Below are 16,993 nucleotides of genomic sequence, written 5' to 3'. Positions count from 1 at the left end.
GATTGGACTATGAGCACATGATAAAAGGGAGAGCACACAAGGAAGGGGTGAGGATAGGTAAGACACCTAAAAAACTAGCTAGCATTTGTTGCCTTTAACGCAGAGAAACTAAAGCAGATACCTTAAAGCAACTGAGGCCAATAGGAAAAGGGGAACAGGTACTAGAGAAAAGGTTAGATCAAAAAGAATTAACCTAGAAGGTAACACCCATGCACAGGAAATCAATGTGAGTCAATGCCCTGTATAGCTATCCTTATCTCAACCAGCAAAAACCCTTGTTCCTTCCTATTATTGCTTATACTCTCTCTACAACAAAATTAGAAATAAGGGCAAAATAGTTTCTGCTGGGTATTGAGGGGGGAGAGGGAGGGGGCGGAGTGGGTGGTAAGGGAGGGGGCGGGGGCAGGGGGGAGAAATGAACCAAGCCTTGTATGCACATATGAATAATAAAAGAAAAATGAAAAAAAAAAAAAGGAGGAAGGGGGAGAAGGTCAGGGAGGCAGGAGGAGGGCAGGGAGAAAGACACAAGGGGAGGAAGGCAGGAAGGCAGAAGGAAGAGGGCAGGGAGATAGGAGGAGGAGGTCTTCCTCCCTCTGGGGGCACGTGAGGATGTATGCTAGGCCACCTCACTTAATCTCCATTGCCCTGGTGCAGATGACAACATGGCAGCACACACTCTAGGTCATGTGGTCAACTGGCATCAAGGGGCTCCAGGAACGAGGGCTTCTGACTCTGCTGCTGAAGAATTCTTCCCACTGTTATAAGATGTCTCTTGGTCACTAATGACCTGCCCAAGCCCCTCTATGCCCAAGGAGAAACCATGCGTGTCTCTGACTGCAGGCAGGCCTGGGTGTGCCCCAACTCTCTTCCCTCCCCAGCCTCCTCTCCCACTTTACCCCATCAGCTAAAGGCTTGAGGGAGTGCATCCTGGGGCAGGATAGTGGTGCCCAGTTCTCTCCTACAGTTGCAGAGACGGACATTGTCTTTATTATCTACGACAAACACAAGGTACTCAAAACAGACCTGGCTTTTTACAGACTTGATCTTATAGAACCGCATTCTCTTAGATCTGTGGAGTAACAACTCACTCTGGAAGCCAGCTGTGGTCAGCTGGACCCTAGCAACTACTTTGCCTCAGACTGGCCTTTACAATCCATCCTCCAAACAGTCTTCCCAAAGGAACATGCTAAAAACACCTAACTGATTCATACTGTGGTGTGGTGTCTGTTTAAATTGGTTTAAACCAAACTTAAAGTAGCACGAGACCAATTTGGAAACAGGTATCAATATGCACCCAGCCAATCTTACACACATGTGAAATGTTCTTATAGCAGGATTGTTGTTGCTAATGTTGGAAACCATGTAAATGTCCATTAGTAGGGGACAGGTTAAAACTAAATAGTGTTATACCATGTAACAAAATGTTCTACAGCCATTAAAAAGAATGAAAGAGCCTTTTATTACTACTATGAATGACCTCCAAGATAGAGTGAGAAAAGCAAGAGGCATAACCACGCGTAGAGTGTATTTTGTGTCAAAGTGGGAGTCTGTGTGTGACTGCGTGTATGTTGTGGTTGAATAGGTATTTGCTTCTCCATGCATAAATATCTTTGAGAGGATGCAAAAAAACCTGATAGCTTGGTAGTCTGTTGGAAGACAGGGTGAGAAGGAAATTCCTTAGTGCATGTTCTGTTCCTTTTCATTTCAAAGAGGAGATGTAAAACCCATTCAGAAATAAAGTCATATTTTAAGTACATAAATAAGTAACAATTACTGAGCCATAAGGAAGACTGACATCGTTTGGTTTGAAGGTAAATGGATGCAATTGGAGGACATCATGCTAAGTGAAGTAAGCCAGGTTCAGAAAGACAAAGTCTGCACGTTTTCTCTCAGATCCAAACATACATACAAAAATAAACATTATTTTATACAAATTTCTAGGTAGAACATGTTTGTAACAGTGGAACTACTCGATGGAACTCAAGAAAGGAGGGAAAGGAAAAGAGGATGATATCTCGTCAACAATTTCATAAAACATAACATCTGTGAAGGTAGAGGATATAAGGCTTTGTACTGAAAGCTGTTGGAAAGTGGGGGTAGGAGGGAAGGGTCAAGGGAGAATGATGAACAGCCATAGTAAAGTATACTCCCAGTGGGGATACATTGAGAAACCCCCTTGAGCCTTGACTTAGATACTAATCATGAAAGACGGGACTATAAAATTGGTAGTGTGGAAGCGGGTACTTGTGGGAGGGGAGAGGGTAAATGAAGGAGATTAAGTGAGGGAATATGGTTGATGGACCTCATTTACCTATATGAACTAGAACAATGAAATCTCTTGCAAATGCTTTAAGTGAGGCGGGGAGGGAGTTGAGGGGGAGAGATGGTGGAGACGATCTAACCAATGTACAATATAAGCCTATTCGTAACTTTCACAATGAAGCCCCTCTGAACAATGATTATATCCTAATAAAATGTTTTAATAAAAAACAAACAGACTGCTCATGTGCTTTCGTGTTAAGAGCCATAAGTGTTCTCTGAATAAATGAACTCCCCACTGTACCTTCAGGGACTGCCCCTTTCAAGTGGCAGGTGCTTCACACACATTCTGTGCCATGTGCTGTACCACAGGCTGTGTGATGCCTGCACAAGCCCTTTCCTGGCTCCTCACCTTGCTCATGACCCCATGATGCCCCCACTTGCCTCACACAAGGTGAGTCTGGGCCCTTTCCACCCAGAAACCCAACCACCTCAGGGTTCCTGCTGACCACAGCAAACCTGGGGCTTCCCATGGGGCTATGGGGCTGGCTCTGCAGTAGGAGGGGCTGAAGCCTGCAAGTAAGCAGGTGAGGAGGACCACCATGGGGCTCTAACCTGTGTACCAGTCTCTGCACAGACTGGAGCCACCTTCAGAGCAGGACAGCCCCCGCACTCGACCCAGGGGACCTCTGGCTCTGGTAGACAAAGTGGTCGCAAGAAAGACAAGGTTACTCTATCTCAAGGGTAATTCCAACTCTCCAGGTTCCCTCCAGAACCCAAATCCCACCTCCTACTGCACAGACGAGAAAATCAAGGCTTTGGAGAGGCTGGACAAATGCCCATAGTTGTACAACAAACAGCTGTCAGAAAAGAGCTCTGAGCTCAGGGCCCATGCTCTTAACCACTGTATCACAAAGCCTGTATGCACAGCACAAGACCCAGCCTGGACTAAACTGACTCCCTCCCCCTCCACTTTGTTTACCAGGAGTCCAATTTATCACTGGTATACACCACTGTTCAAGAGTGCAACCTGTGCACTTCATATGTCTACCCTCCCACTTATTGGGATCCTGGGGGTGGCAAATGAAATGGACTGGCAGACTCGCTCAGGAGTCAGTCAGAATTCCATCTCAGCCTTATCCAACACGTATAAGCAGCCTTTGTTCCAGCAAGCACACAGCTCTGCTCCGAGCTTAGTGGACACTCTGCAGCCAGCCAGAGCCAAGGACTTCTAAGAGACCAGAGGTCAGGACGATTTAACTGCTGCCTTGAGAACCAGGGCACTGCTGGAAACTAAGGTCAGCGTCAGGCAACCGCCCGCTGCCCAGCAGCAGCTCTCAGTTCCTCCTGTTTCTTCATCAAACTTTGATCAGGCAACAGGAAGTGACACAATTGGCCCGTCTTGTCTCTTTCAAAATCCCTAGTATTTCCACAGAATGAATCAAACAGTGTCCTGCCCCATTCCCATGAACCCCGTGTAGGAAATCACTGTAGACCAGAAGGACAGAGTGAGTGAGTGGGTGGGAAACACAAGACAAATATTCAGGCTGACAAATGACCTCTATATTTCCCAGTCTATCAGGACTTTCCATCTAGTTGTTGACTACAGAAGCTTTGAAAGGTCTGTAGAGCAATTATAACAGGGTTAAAGTTTCTCAGCACTTTTAAAAATGACAATTTCCAATTCTGTACATTATATGTCTTAATCATTTCAAAAATAAAAATAATGAAAAAGTTACAGAGGCTATCACCTAACAAAGTCTAAGATGTAATTTTCCTTCTGAGACTGACAGAAAAAATATGTTCAGACAAAAACATTTCAGCTGGAGAAAATGACATAAAACTTAAACATATTTTAGAAACAACAGGCATTCTAAGGGGAAATAATATTCCATTTAAAACAAAAATTTTGTTTTTAACTGATGACTTTTTAAACACTCAGTGAACAATGTAAAACTGTAGTGACAGGCCTGAGGTTGTAGCTCAGTGGTAGACTGCTTGCCTAGCATGTGCAACACTGTGGGTTCAAACCCTTGCACTGACAAAAACGTCCCTGGCATTGTGAACAAACACACACACACACACACACACACACACACTTCACACACACACTTCACACACACACACACACACTTCACACACACACACACACACACACACACACACACACTTCCGCCAGGGACTGGTGGCTCATGTCTGTAATCCTAGCTACTTAGAAGACTGAGTTCAGAAGGATTACCATTTGAGGCCAGTCTGGACAAACAGTTCACAAGGCCCAATTTCCAAAATAACTAGAACAAAATGGGCTGCAGGTGTGGCTCAAGTGGTAGAGCACCTGCTTTGCAAGTGGGAAGCCCTGAGTTCAAACCCTAGTTCCACCAAAAAACTGCAGTGGCAATTGACATCCTATTACTATTATGACTACTTGTCAACTATGTCTCAGCTACTTCATATTATGAAACAAAGACCCTGCTTATATCACTGGGCTGCAGTCAAAATCAAATGAAGTGCAGACATACAGGACTCTGAACGGTACCCAGACAGGTGAAGTCCTCAGGACATTAACTGCTGCCATTGTTTCTACCTCTACTGGAGATACTGTGCCAAGCACCATGGAGGTCTGAGTCTTTATCTCATTTTAGCTGCATGCAGGTATTGCACTGTGACACTCAGATCACTGATTGTGAGAGGGCAAGGTTTACAGAGGAAGCAACCAAGTCAGGGTCAAGGAGCAGGACTCAAGGAGGTTTGGGTTCAGTCCACTCACTTTTCCACCATGACTACCTACATATCTGACCAACAAGGTCCAGGTACAGAACCAAACAATGACTCTGTCCATGGTGGAGGTAAACATGTGAGCCTGTGGATCTCTAGGGCAGCAGAGGCTGGGTACAGAGGCCCCACAGAGAGGGCAGCTCCTTGGAGCCCAAGATGGGAGGAGGTGCTGGCAGCCTCACCAGCACGTGGGTCATCATTATTGCTGCCATTTTGATTCATTATTTAATCTTAATGTACTGCCTGTTTCCCATTTTGTGGGAAAAAAGACTAAGGCTCAGACAGGTTAAACAACCCAGTCAGGGATGAGAACCACGGATTGGTCAGACTCCAATACAGGTTGCCATGGTCCCTGCCCAATTCTCAGGGGCGGAGGGGGGGAGGGGAAAGGGGGGCTGGGAGAGATGCAAGACCTCTGTTATGTTGTAGCTATCTCACTCCACTAAGGAGAATCCACTAAGTGTGTAATAATTTGTGTGCAGTTTTCCTGAAGCTGGGCAAGCCAAAGTCTCTCTCTCTCAAATTCACACTGGTACCAGGAGGACATAGGTCTATGGGCCCTCGAGGATTCCGAGGGACACAAGTGCACACAAGGCCTGTACTGGAAAGAATGCTAACAATACCTCCCAGCCCCAGCCAACATTCTGGAGCCCTGTGTCTACTATGGTCAGTAAGTCCTTGTGAAATAGCCTGCAGAGGTGGCTCCTGCACACAAACACCTGCCCCATCACCTGACCAAGGCAGAAGAGGACATCTCCCCCAGGTCAACTAGGCCCCAACTAGGCAACGGCAAAACTTTATGTCCCTGCTCTCTAGGTAGAAGCTGTGCCACACCAGGTGGCCCAGAAGCAGTGCCAAGTGTCCAAGACCTGCAAGCACAATGTGGGAGTGGAGCAGGTCCAGGTCCAGGAGGATCAGTGTGTCACGTGACTAACAAGAACCCCACAAGTAGTAGCCACTGTGGAACACAATCTAGACTGGAGCTGAGCCCTGGACTCAGGTCACTGGCTTCAAAATGACAACTCAAAAGATGTGCCAGGTTCTGGAATAGGCATTGTTCAGCTGGTACAGTGGCTGTGAGGGACAAATGCAAGCCAACACTGACAGTTCAAGAAGCACCATAAAAATCTTTCCCAATTAGTGGATGTGGTAAGAAGGGCCTGTACCAACATGGCCCAGCAGCTGCTGTCCCCAAGAACAGCTTGCCCTGGTCCCCACAGCTTCCAATCTCCTCCTACTCCAGTACTGCCAGTGCTGGCTCCTCACAGGCACTTCAACTTGCGACCTCTGCATTAGCTCTGATCCTTACCACCCCGCCAAGAGGAGGAGACTCCCTCATTTTCCAGAAGATAAACTTGAAGCCTGGCTTGCATAATAGTAAGCAGCCGAAGCAGGACTAAGAACCAGGACTATCTGACTTCAAAAATGTCTGCTCTTCCTATTGCCAGCTGCTGTTGGCTGGAGTCCTGCATTCCTGAGTCCTCTGGGAACCCTTACGGCATCCTGTAGAGCAGGTGGGTAAGGCCCTGCAGGTGGCAGAGGAAGGAGAGCAGACCTTGTGCAAAGGCAGCCTGCCAGTACCCTCTAGGACACACGTGCCACCTGAGGCCGTCCTGCAGAAGGGAGCAAAAGGAGACATTCATCACCACCCCAGGCCCTGCAGGAGAACAATGAGAGCTGTGTCAGCAGTGGGAGAACAGGAGAAACAACAAAGAGAGGCCATGTAAGAGATCAAGGGAAAAAATAAACAGTCGTGGACAAGACAGCAGATAAATAGAGGTGCTGGATCCCTGCCAAAAGGAGGAAAAGCCAAAAAACAATAAATGCTGGAGAGTCACTGCAAAGAACCACAGAGCTGAAAGGGGAGCAATGCGGGATACAGACATTTGCTAGTTGCGAAATCGTGGGTAAGTTGCTTTCCTTCTGAGTCTCATGGTCCTCATCTGTACATGGGGACAGCCACACAACTGTGACACAGGGATAACAGGGTAGCCATCTAGATAAAAATAAGGTTGGATCTCTAGTTTACACCAAAGTAAATTCCAACTGGATCAGTTTCAAATATGACCTCACAAAAAAGTATTAGAAGAAAAGGTGTGAGAAAATGTATGTAAGTAAAAACAAAGCCCCAAAACAAAAAGAAAACTGACAAACTCAACAACATAAAAGTCAAACAATTCTGCATGGAAAAAAATAAGACAAAATACAAAGACTAGGGAGAAACACTTAAAGTGTACACTACACACAGAGGACTACTTTCCTTAATAGATAGCTCAAATCAAATATATTCAAGTTGGTAATAAAAAGGGCAACAACTCAATTGAAAACTGTAGACAGTATCAACAGCTAGCAGCACCCTTACTGAGCACTCACCAAGCCAGGCCCAGGGAGAGTGCTTGCCCCAAGCCCCTGAGCGGTCAGAGACAACAATCCCTGTAAGATCTAGTGAGATAATGCAAAAAGCAAACACAACACACAAATGAGCTTCGCAGAGGGCCAGGGATAAATGAAGCAACGGAGGCAGGCAGCTGGGATCTGAAGCAGGAGGCATCTGAGCAAAGACTCAAGAGGTAGGCCCGGGGTGCAGGTCTGAGGAAGAAGGAGGAGGTGAAGTCAGAGAGGTAATCAATGGAGCAAAGAAACGTGAACAGCTCACGTTTGCACTAAGACATCTCGCAGAAACCAGAAAAACACAAATGAAAACCACCCAAGTCCTGTTCTTCACCTACCAGACTAACAAAATAATACCAATCACAATAAAGGACCTAATGTAAAATTAGGTGCTGGCACTGACGTGCACACAGCTGACTCGCTGCCCATTCACAGAGGAAACTCCACTATGGTACAGCCTAAAACAGACATCACAAAGCTCCTTAAACACAAAGTTGCTCTGCTCACTGAGCAGAACTCTACAGAGACTGAACCCAAAAATGTAAGCACGCAGCACATCCAGCTAAAACGTTTTATTTTTTTTAAAGGAAACACAATAAAAATACTATTATTAAATTCTAGCCAGACACCATTATTGCCACAGGCACTGAGCCTACCAGTGCTAAGAGAAGTGCTAAGCCCTCCTGCACCAACCAGAGACCTCCCTGCCCTATGAGAGGGGTGCAAGAGCCCTGAGAGAGAATGCCACACCTGCGTGCACAGTCATCACTCACCCTAGGTGACACTCCTGGAGTGGCTGCCTCTGATTCACCATGAAGGGCAGGCAGTAGAGAGGCAGAGGCAGATGGCTGGCCATGTCTCTCTATTCTGCTGAAGCCTGGTTCTTCCTCAAGACCAGTGAAAAGCTGGGGTCAGGCCTGCTGGAGTGGCTCCTGAATGCAGTACCAAAACCAGACAAAGGCATTTAAAAATGGCCAAAAAGATCACCTCGGCTGAGGGTTATGCAGGAGTTCTCCACACTAGCCTTCTAACTTTTCTGCAAGTTTGAACTTGCTTAAAAATGGGAGACAGAGAAAGAGAAGGAAAGAGAGAGACTGACAGAAAGACGGAGTGAGGCAGAGAGGGATGACGATAGGTCAGAAAGTAGAGGAACATTTACTGAGTACCTAAGGATGCACCAGGCATGTTATTCTAATCTCCACTGCAGTCCGAGGCTTGGACACATCACAAGCAACTCTCCCACAGTCACACGGCTAAGCAAGCTGAGGGCCACATTTGAACCTAGACCATGTGTTGGCAGAGAGCCTGTTCTGCTCCTCAAAGCAATGGTCGCTCCCCCACCCCCAGAATATGTGAGCCTGCGTGCCCACAGAGAGGTCAGGGGACAAGAAATTATGTATGTAGCTGCTCACATAATTTTTCCTTTTTCCTCCGGATAAGGAAATATGAAGGGAAGTAGTCCTCACCAGAAGGCATGGAGGAGTCCAGATTACAGAATTTCCTGTGTGGACGGATAACTTGGGACATGATTAAAAAGGTTTTCCAACAGATGGTCCTGCTTTAGGGAGGAGCCTGAATTAAACGAAGCTTTCCATTCACATACCACCTTTGTGATTCCTACCGTATCCATGGACACTATATTTACTATTACCTGCATATATATGTGTTTAAAATGAGTCTCTGGTTGGGGGCAGGGCAAAGGGTTAGGACAGTCTCACTGAGTAGCCAGGCTGGCCTCAAACTCTCAATCCTCCTACCTCAGCCTCCAGAGGGCTGAGATTACAGGCATTCACCATATGCTTAGAGGGTTTTTTGGCTTTTGTGTGTTGTGGTGGGGGGGGTATGGTTTGAGATGGGGGTCTCCCCTGTACTGCCTAGGCTAGCCTCCAGCTTCTCGGCTCAAGCGATTCTCCTACCTTGGCCTCCTGCGTAGCTGGGATCACAAGTACATGCCACAGTGCCCAGCTAGAATCATTGTTTTTAACTTAAATGTGTTTATGTTAAAAAAGAACTTTACATGACAATAAATGCAGCACCGTTAAGTGTAAATTAACTGTAAGGATAAATAAAGCAAAACTTAAAACAAGATTAAATGTTGGATGCTAAGTGGAAAGTGTGATTTGCTGGAACACAGAGCCTGCAGCTGCTTTCTGCTAAACAAGGGTCAGAGAAGGAGCAGGAGAGAGATGCTGATATCCCACCTAGGGACAGGATGAAATATGGAGCCAGGGGACCAACCACAAGCCAGGCATCACCTGGTATCATCCTTATCACTGGCACCAAGGGGCCTGGACATAGGATTCTCTTTTTTTTTTTTTCAGTACTGGGGCTTGAATTCAGGGCCTACACCTTGAGCCACTCCACCAGCCCTTTTTGTTAGGTATTTTCGAGGTAGGGTCTCCCAAACTACCTGCCCAAGGCTGGCTTTCAACCGCGATCCTCCTGATCTCTGCCTCCTGAGTAGCTAGGATTATAGGCATGAGCTACCAGCGCCTGGCTAGGATTCTCTGAGAGAGGCACATCATTCTCTCTCAGGAGTCCTGGGGGCATAGCCAATGTCTTCACATACAGTGGAATCTTCCAAACTTGGCCAGGATTTGGGGTGACGTCCATGAATGCCTTCTATCCCAATGGGAGCAGACATGCACAGCTTGGTGCACAGGGCATGGCTCCTGACCTAACCAAGGAGCCTAGCCTTTTTGCTTCCTTAAGCTACTGTGACACAGTCTATCTGGGGTAATCTTTTCAGCTGACTTTGCACAACAGTACAACTCCTGTTCAAGAGCAGTGAAAAGGAGCAGAAAATGGAATTTGAAATGTAGAAATAAAATAATTGTGGGCCACGAGCTATAATTTGATTTCATGCTTTACAAGGAAATGAAAGAAGGCTTCCTCAAAATGTATGGTTTCTGCTTCCCTCTTCACCTCCCCCCTTTAACCATTTTAGGATTTCCTCTAGCACCGAAGAGAAAATAGGATTGTGGAAAATGTTCAGTTCTCAAGTGTCACTACCACTCAGGGCAAGCTCGATTTTAATGTGAACTTCCCATTCTGGGTAAGAGGAAATTCTTCAATTAATAAACCGGGTGTGCGGAGGCCAGTCTTTAAGGTTTAATCAATTTCATCTGTACTTAGGATAAAAAGACTGACTATTCTACATTTTTTTTCTCGTTTTCCTTCTTTAAAAAAATAATAAAATGAATGTTTTATTTTAAATTCTTTGAGGTTCATATCTCCTGTTTCAGGAAATATTGTCTATTCATGCAGTGAGTATGAAAACTCCCCCCGCCACACTTTTTTTACTTTTGCTAAGAGTCTTTACTCAACAATAACTAAATTATTCTCTGCCCTCATATACTATAGCAGCTTGGGAAATGACACGAATTATACAGGATTTTGGCAGGCACCTTGAGGGGCTGGGGGAGGAAGGGAGACAGAGCTGAATCACCAAATATGGATGAAGAGCTTCTCCCAAACATGGGAATGTGAACTAGGAACAAAACCCAGCTAGGACCACCTGAGCAAACTGCACAACCAGTGATGTTTGAGAGCCAAGTACAAGCTCACCTGAGAGAGGCCCTGCCCGGGCATCTGTGGCTCAGCCAAGGATGGGCACAGGAGGGCACACTGCATCTCAGGACTGTCAGGGAACTCTCCTGGTTCTACTGGACAACACTCAGCCCTGGTGAGCAACCAGACCAAGAGGACTTGACAGGGAACAAAGACTTCCTGAACCTTTTGTCCCACTGCCACTGGCCACTCTCTGACCCTGGAGCAGGGTCATGGTCAGTCCCCATGGTGGAGAGCCGACTCCAGTCTGAATCCCAGTCCACTTACCAGCTGTGTAACCTAGTCTCTCAGGGGCTGTTTATTCATTCACAAAGATGAGGTTAAGCCACTCCTAAACTTACAGTCCTGTGATACACCAGCACAGAGCTCGGAACAAGGAAGACACCTACCTGATCCCTAGGAAAATCAGGACAGAGCTATGGGACCTGTGCAGTTCAATGTCATCTCAGGTCTTCCTACTACTGCTATTCAAGGTGCCCTAGGAAAATGCTACCATTTTTTTCTATGTTATATAGGCTGGTGGAAAACTCCCACCTCAGCCACCTGAGTAGGTGGAACCTATAGATGTATACCACTGCACCCGGCTTATTTTTTTTAAGTCAGTATTTTTTACAAACACTGTAACTCTAGGGGTCCTAGTCTTGTAGTTTCTATTGTGAAAATGAGCAAGTAAACTTCATAGTTTGTAACAACTGGTTACCAATTATCAAGGCAACACCAGATTCAGGTATGAGAAATCTAGTGCTCAGCAGTCAAGAATAGCTCAGCACCCACAAAGTGCTCACTAAGTGAGCGGAGGAGGGCATGAGGAAAGGAGCTAGAAAATGGGGGCAAGGAATCAACCTAGCTCTGCTTGATTGGAGGCCCATTCTGCTCTGCCACGTGGCCTCCTAAAAGGCCAGAAAAGAGGACTTCTCTTGAACACAATCCTCTGTGGTCCCAAGGGACACTGGAGAAGCCTCTTCTAAAGCCTTTTCAGGGCTCTCCTGGGCTGGGCAGGCCACCATGGGAGCAGGAACAGAGTGTGGGAGGAGGGAGGCTGGCTTTGCACAGAGCAATCTGGACCACACTCAAGTTCCCTTACCTGCATGCCAAGTGAGACTGTCCAAGGCCTTGACCTCCCTGTGCCACAGCTGACAGGGCACTATAAAGCTCACAGCTATGCCTGCAAGCCTCACAGAGGGGCTGGAACACATTACCATGTTCTTGGACCTGAGTTCCCATTCTCCTTGATAAATTCTAGCATCCATCAAAGGCCTGTTCTGAAACAGTGGAAATATGGAGTAGTGGTCCCAAATATAAAAGTTTCCAGGGCCAGTAAGCATCACTCATGTGGTGTGGGCAAGCCATGAGTCCAAGTATAAGACGACAGGAAACGAAAACTCCTCGGAAACTCCTGAGTCCCACTGGGAGAACGGTCTCTTCTCAGCTCCAGTCCACCATGGACAGCCAGGAATGTAGACCTGGAGTTGCCAGATCTTCCAATTTTTCAAGAGAAGCCAAAAATCTGGACTATTATGTGAAATTTGCCAAAATTTAAATGTTGGCAACCAACTCAAAAATGTTTAAACTGTATGCCCCAAACAAAACATGTCCACAGGCCAAGACTGGCTGTAGCTCGCTGGTGTAATATCTCTGGAGTGCATTTCCTCTAGAAAGGAAAGTTGGAAGCAGCAGAATAAACACCCAGCCTCGCTAGCCCTTTCCTATTTGAGTCAGAAGCACGCTCAGCGATCAGCCTGCTAAGCCTAAGCCAGGAGTTAGGCAGATTCACCAGCTCAACCACTCTTGTTCTAGCGAGACACTTCTAGTCCTTGATGGGGGCAAAACAATGGATGCCAGGTCCTGGAGGTCCGGGGCAGTGGGCTCTCTGGTGTCTCAAGATGACCACAGGCTTGAGTATCACTCAAACTGCAGCTCAGACCTTGGATCCTCCAGCTGGGCCACCAGAGGCGAGCACTTTCCCTCCCTGGCCTGGGTTTCAACCAGGCTGACAGAGAGGTAGTGCCAGGCACCTCAGAGTCACTCTCCACATGCCGTACTCAGACCTAGGCCTCACCTAGCACAACACCACAGGGTGAAGATAAGAATGGTCAGAACAACACCCACTTCACTAGACAGTTAGAGAACAGCCATGTTAATGCACGCAAAAGCAACACACAACATCCAATGTGTTATTTTCTCTGGTGGGATTTTTCCTACAATCTCAATATAATCCCAGCGGTAGAAAAGTCCAAGAATAACCTAAGAAAATGAGAGAAGGAAGTGGGAAAGTTCGTATACGCTGGAATTCTCTCTGCACAAAAGTCACCCTCTCACAAGAACAAGCATCATCTCCTTTCTAACATTGAATGCAGGCTTGCTGAGCCAGGCACTATTCTGTGTGCTTTGATGTACTGGCTTATTTAATTCATTCCTACGATGGAGGTACTATCAACACCCCTCTTTTGCAGATGACCACATCAAGGCAGAGGGAAGTTAAGCCACTTGCCAAGGTCAAAGAGCTAGTAGGCAGTGGCAACAGGACTGGACCCCAGGCAACCTATGTCACTCTCTGTAGAGAAGAGAGTGAGTTCAGGTTACAGGTCGGTAAAACAGAGCTTCCCCCTCTCTATCCAAGGAACAAAGGGAAAGGCATTGGGGATAAGCCCAGCTACACCACAACCTCCCAGCCAGACACCCAGCATCCATCTCCTTACATGTCAAGCTCCATCCCAGGTCGGCTCCTCACTCAGCATGCTTGCCACCACCTCAGGGCCTTTGTGCATGCTCTGAGTCTGAGATACACTTCCCATCCTGCCCCTTCTCCTGGCACCATGGCCTGTACCTTTCAGCTCACATGTAGCCTCCTGTTCTCCACGTTTGCTGGCCCCACAGCCCCCAATACACCCTGAACAGCAACTGTTCTGTGCCTCCTGGTTCTCCTGCAGCCTCACCACTGGAACAGGGACCTGGGCTGCCTTTTCCCACCAAATCCCTTGTACCCAACAGCACACAGCAGAGTCTCAACACCTATTTATGAAGTGAATGAAAAGAACTGAGAGAACCAGGCCTGTGGAATTCCAGTCACGTGTTGCTCAATGTCTGGGATAATTTCTGAGAGACGGGTGTGTCACGAGAACATCATAGAGTGCACTTCCACAAACCCAGACTGTACAGCTCCTGACACAGAGGCTACATTCCAACAATTCTGTTTACGTGGTGTCAGTGAGACACTTAGAACATACCTTCCATTAGCATTAACTGAGCTTCTCTTTTCCTTGATGACATCAATAGAAAGGTGTGTGTCTGTGCAGAAACAGAAGCGGGGACAGCTGAGCCACTGAGATGGCTGAGCTGAGGACAGGGCCATATGCCCTGAAGATCAGGAGGCCTGGGGCCTGCAGAGAGAGGGCCCAGGGACCACCAGGGGCTGTGACTCCTGGCAAACCAGAATGGAGGGTGGATAGGTCCTCACATGTCCACTTGACAGATGATGAAGGTTTGACTCAGACCCACATAGGGCCACACTGCTGGCCTGGGCCCAGCCTTAGCACTCCTGTCCCATAGAAGCAGGGCTCACCTCACAAGGCATCCAGGCAGTGCCATTCCACTGCCTCTCACACTGGTGCCAGAAGCAACCCTGTCATGTGCCTTCAGGTCCCAGGCAGAGAGCGTCCCCCTCAGCACAGAAGACGAGGTAGTATGTTCTTGACTTATTCCCAAGCTGAAATACAGAAGTCCATGGCCAGGGCTCTGACTCAGGCCCATCACAAGCTCTGGGAGGGATGCATCCTAAGGGCACAGGGTCACAGAGCTAGCCAGAGACTGGCGAGCAGGAGGCAAAAATAAAAAGAAGAGAGGAGGAAGGAAGGACAGGATAGGGAAAGAGAAGAGGAGGAGGAGGAGGAAACGGAGGAGAAGGAGGAAACGGAGGAGAAGGAGGAAAGGGGGCACTGGATCTACTATAAAAAGTAAGTAAAATCAGCAGAATTCCTTCATGAAAAGGGTGGAATTAGCATATAGCCTCAGCTGCCAAGTGAGGCCATTGAAGCAAGCAATGTAAATGAGTTCAAGATACAATTAGACATTTTTCTGGACAGAGACAGAGGACTGAAGAAGGCGCAGCAGGTCACATTTCAGAAGGAGCAGAAGGAACACATTTCACTGTGCAGAGCCTGCAGAGTCCGCCATGGGCTGAGCGCCCAGACCAAGCAACCAGGGGGGATGGGGTGCAATCAGATATGTGCCAGGACAGAGGTCCCCTGGCAGGCAGGACAGCATGATGTCTCTCCCACTATCATCACCTGGCACCTGCAAGCCAACTACCCAGGCACCACCTGGCATCAGACACTGAGCTAAGAGGGTGGTCCTGTCCTACTCTGCACATCTATAGGGCTATCCCTTGGGCAAGGTCCCGGGCTTCCGAACAATCCAACGCAGCCCTGCTCTCCAGGAGCCCACGGTCTGCTGGGACAAAGGGACATACCACACACACGCACGCACACACACACGCACATACACATCAACACAGTGAAGTCCACAACAGTACAACAAAAAGATTCTGCTAAGCAAGCACAGAAGAGGGAATTTAGCAACTGGAGGGCAGAAGGAGGCCAGAACGCCAGGGGAAAAGGCCATTCTGGGCTGAAGACGCAGCAGGAGGCCACAGAAGCCTAGGCTGCCAGCACTGCATGGAGGGTACTGAGCATGCAGGATCTTTGTTAAAAAGGACGGAATGACCAGAGGCGCCAACTGCTGGCCCATGGACCAGATATGACTCAACAGCAACAACTCAGGACAGCTGTTCCCAATCTTCCTGAGAGCAGAGCATATGTGGCCCACCCAAGGAACAGAAAATGCTGGTCCTTGTGAGGGACACAATTTATTAGGCCCCTCTAACCCAATTGGTTCTGATGTCCTCCTTCACGTTGCTGACTGCTTGGGCTGTCTAGCTTCATTGAGCTCCTGGGCCTCTCCCTAAAACACTCATTTCCTTCAAGGTAAAATAAATGTTTACTCCCAGTCACTCCAGAGACCACAGACATTTCCTTTGTGTTTTCAGCACATTCCCATGGACCGAGATCCTGCCTGGAGCCTCAGCAGGTCTCCAGTCTCCCACAAAGCCCAAGAGTCAGAACAATATGCCAATTTCTTGTATCCATGAGTCACTTCTCACAATTTGAAACTAGAAATAACCGGTAACACTGTGAGAAAAAAAATGGGCACCTCCCACTCTGTGCCCAAAATGCCCTTATCTGTAAAAAGGTGCCATCCCGTCACACAGACCACATGAAGAATGACTACAGCATATAGGGCCAGAGCCTAGGGTCCTTCCCTTCTCTCCAAATCCTGCTGGTGCTCATACCTACTGTCCCCTTAGGCTCTAGAGCAGGGCAGCTGGAGACCCAGCCTCCCAGACCAGGATGAGGAAAGGAATGAGGAAGAAGTCTAGGGCTGGGTGGTGACATTCACTCTTGGTACTCTGTAATTCTCCATGGCAGAGAGAAATGACATTAAGCTCACATTTATAAACCACACACCAGGCACTGCGCTAAGGAGGCCCACACCTGCATGCACGTCATCTCCACAGCAACCTGCCAGGGAAGCGCCGTGGAAACTCAGCTAGAGAGCCCCAAACACACAGCAAGTGCATGACCAAGCCATGATCCCAGGGGTCATTGTCCTCAATAGCCCTTCAGAGCTACCTACAGCAGTGCACCATGATTTTAGGGGGTGCTGCCCTTACCCCTGCCCCTGTCCTAGAAGAAGCTCCTTGAGAAAACTACAGTGGCCAGACTGGGACAGAACTGCCTCAATGTAGGCACCCAGGGCTGGCTCCTAGAGAAAACCTGCTCTGTGCTGACTGGTGCTCTTCATTCACCTAGCCCAAGCAGCCAGGCCTAGTCATTAAACACAAACCTCACCAAGCAGGCAATGGATTCAAATCCCACTCCAATAAATAATAATAGTAGTAATTGTCTATTAAAACACTGATGTTTTCCAACCCGAGGAAACC

General features: G+C 47.7%; 1 protein-coding gene across 3 annotated transcripts in view; it reads right to left on the bottom strand.

The window, feature by feature from the left end:
• Nucleotides 1–16,993, bottom strand: part of Eefsec (eukaryotic elongation factor, selenocysteine-tRNA specific) — a 188,286-nt gene that overhangs the window by 119,586 nt on the left and 51,707 nt on the right. Inside the window, exon 1 of one of the 3 annotated variants that reach the window (XM_074044592.1) lies at nt 8,199–8,413. The exons of the other annotated variants lie outside the window; for them this stretch is intronic. The gene's annotated coding sequence lies outside the window, so the exon portion shown is untranslated. Of the gene's footprint in view, nt 1–8,198; nt 8,414–16,993 lie in introns of those variants that run through there. 3 annotated transcript variants of the gene reach the window in all.

Source organism: Castor canadensis, chromosome 10 (genome assembly GCF_047511655.1).
Source record: "Castor canadensis chromosome 10, mCasCan1.hap1v2, whole genome shotgun sequence".
Classification (NCBI taxonomy): domain Eukaryota; kingdom Metazoa; phylum Chordata; class Mammalia; order Rodentia; family Castoridae; genus Castor; species Castor canadensis.
Note: the sequence above shows the minus strand (reverse complement) of the source record. Positions and strands in the feature narration are given on the sequence as shown.